The sequence below is a fragment of the Aplysia californica genome, unplaced genomic scaffold (genome assembly GCF_000002075.1).
Source record: "Aplysia californica isolate F4 #8 unplaced genomic scaffold, AplCal3.0 scaffold00042, whole genome shotgun sequence".
In the NCBI taxonomy this organism is placed as follows: domain Eukaryota; kingdom Metazoa; phylum Mollusca; class Gastropoda; order Aplysiida; family Aplysiidae; genus Aplysia; species Aplysia californica.
Window position 1 is genome coordinate 301,481 of NW_004797312.1, and position 2,796 is coordinate 304,276.

The window sequence follows — 2,796 nt, forward strand, 5'->3', positions numbered from 1 at the left end:
GAGAGGGAGGAGAGAGGAAGGGGAGAGGGGGAAGGGGTGGTTAAAGGAGGGGAGGGGAGAGGGAGGGGAAAAGGAGGTGAGAGGGAGGGGAGAGGGAGGTGAGAGGGAGGGTAGAGGAAGGGGAGAGGAGGAAGGGGTGGTTAAAGGAGGGGGTAGGTGAGAACAAGAACGCATTAGGGTCACCAAAGTGGAGTCTTCTCTCTGGCACTATGCTTTGGGTGGGTGGGGTGGGGGAGGGGGGAGAGGGGGAAAATGGGAGGTTAAAGGAGGGGGGGGACAAGAACACATTAATGTTACCAAGGTTGAGTCTTCTGTCTGGTCCGCTTTTTGAGGGGAGTTGGGGGAGAGGTGGAGGACAAGCACACATTACGCTTCCCTAGAATGAGAACCATGACAGATGCACTAGACGATCACCAAGGAACAGTCAGTATTGGACAGAGCAATTACTAATTTATGTTTTGCAGACGACATAGACGGCCTTACGGGACAAGAGCAAGAACTAGTCTGCTTAGTAGACCGTCTTGAAAAGACCTCCACAGCCTACAGCATGGAAATCATTGCTGAGAAGATCAAACTGATGTCTAACAACAACAAGAACATCACAGTGGACATCCAGGTCAACAATCAGAGGCCTGAGACCGTACGCAGCTTCAAATACCTGGGTGCAATAGTGGCAGACGAAGGATCAAAACCAGAAATACTCTCCAGCATAGCGCAAACTTCAGCAGCAATGATATAGTTGAAAACCATCTGGAACCAGAGAAATATCACCCTCAGATCAAAGATCAGACTGATGCATTCCGTGGTCATGTCAGTATTTTTGTATGCATGTGAATCTGGACCTTGAATGCAGACCGTGAAAGAAGGATCAAAGCTGTTGAAATGAGATGCTTCCGAAAAATCCAAGGTATCTTATACAAAGATCACATCACAAATGATGAAGTCAAACTACGGATCAAAAATGAAATTGGAGCTTGTGCTGACCTTCTCACTCTGGTCAGGAAACGCACACTGCAATGGAATGGACACATCACCCGTTCATCCGGCCTTGCCAAGATGATCCTGCAAAGCAGCGCCCAGAGAAAAAGGAGCAGAGGCAGACCGAAGAAGAGTTGGGAGGGCAACATCAAGGAATGGACAGGCCTGGAACTCAAAGACTCGCTCAGAAAAGCTAAAGACCGGAAGGAGTGGAGGAAGCTGGTGGCCAAATCTTCAAAAGCGCCCCGACGGATATCCAGTCTACGGGATAGGCGAAGGTGAAGGTGAAGAATGACAAAGTTCTATACAACGTTTTTGGCCGCATTGAGATACCAAGACGATGAGTTCAGAAACCAAATGTTCTATCTGCTCTATTCAACGCAAGTTTATTCGGATTTTAATCTTCTTCTTTCTTTCTTTATCCATCCGCTTGTACCTCTAGGGCCTCGAGGGGTGAAAGAGCTTTTTGTCTCTAGCAAGTTTGATGGCCTGGCTGGGTGGGATATTGTATGTTTTCAGGGTATCCTTCACACCCTTGATCCAGTGTTTTCTTGGTTTTCCTCTTCCTTTAAATGTACCCTGATATTCTGTTGTAGTACGCTTTACTGGCAAGCTGTTGAGGTGCTATACGTGTGAGATGTCCAAAACACCTGATTGTTTGCCTCTGAACGCAGTGAAGGACAGGTATTGTTCCCATCATTTCTCTGTTCCTGTTGTTTCTAATCATGTCCCATCTGGTTTTGTTGACGGCTCTCCTTAGACATCTCATCTCGCAGGTGGTTATCTTACGTTCCAGACTTTTGGTCAGGGTCCATGTCTGGCATTAGTAGGTCAAGGTGGTGATGAAGATAGAGTCAATGAGTGTGGCTTTGGTCTCAATGGGGATGTTAGGATTTTTGAGGAGCGGGGCAAGCTGGTAGCTGACGCTGTTAGCCGTCTGTACTCTCGTCTCAATTTCTCTGTTGAGATGTCCGTCTTCCGAAAAGATGCTACCAAGATACTTAAACTTGCTGACTTGTTTCAGCGGATTTCCGTCGATGGTGATGTTCCTATCTGTTCAGCTGATTTTCATCGTCTCCGTATTGCTTTTGTTGATCTTCAAGTTGAACCTTTCACACTGACTGTGTATGCAGCCTGTCTGTGTGCTTTCGTAGTTGCTCTTCTTCCTCATATGCCAGGCTTTGGTCGTCCGCAAACAGCATCTCATTCAGGTCTTTCGGGTTGGGTTTGCTTCTTTCACAATTTTTTCCATGTATATGATGAACGAGGGTGCAGTGGCGAAGCGGTTAGTGCGCTCGTCTCCGAAGCGGAAAGTCCATTTCGAGCCTCGCTTCGGGCACGAATTTTTTTCACCTCCTCTTGCCTACCCTGCGGTAATGGGTACCTGACTTCGAGTTGGAGAAGTACAGGCGGCGTGGAAAGGAACTAGCCACCCTACCACAATATGTCGAAGGCCCAGGAAATTGTCTCACTAACAAGGCAATCCCCAAAGTCCGGATCGGATGAGGGAACAAATTTACTTTTTTATATATCATATTGTGATGAAAAGTCTCGGGGATAACACACATCCTTGTCCCTCTCTGGATGACACGCGGAGCCAGTAAGTGAGTCTTTTTCCAAGTCTATAAACACAATATCCAGGGTTTTTTGTTCTTTGTCTTTGATTCCACAAATATTTCAAGTGCTATTTCTTATTCTTTGTCCTTTTCCGTTTCCAGTCCGTTTTCTTTATGAACGACAAGACACAAAATACTCTTTTCAACAAGCCTTGGTTTACACGCTAATCTCTGAGAGTACGTAAACCCCCCCCCCCAAAAC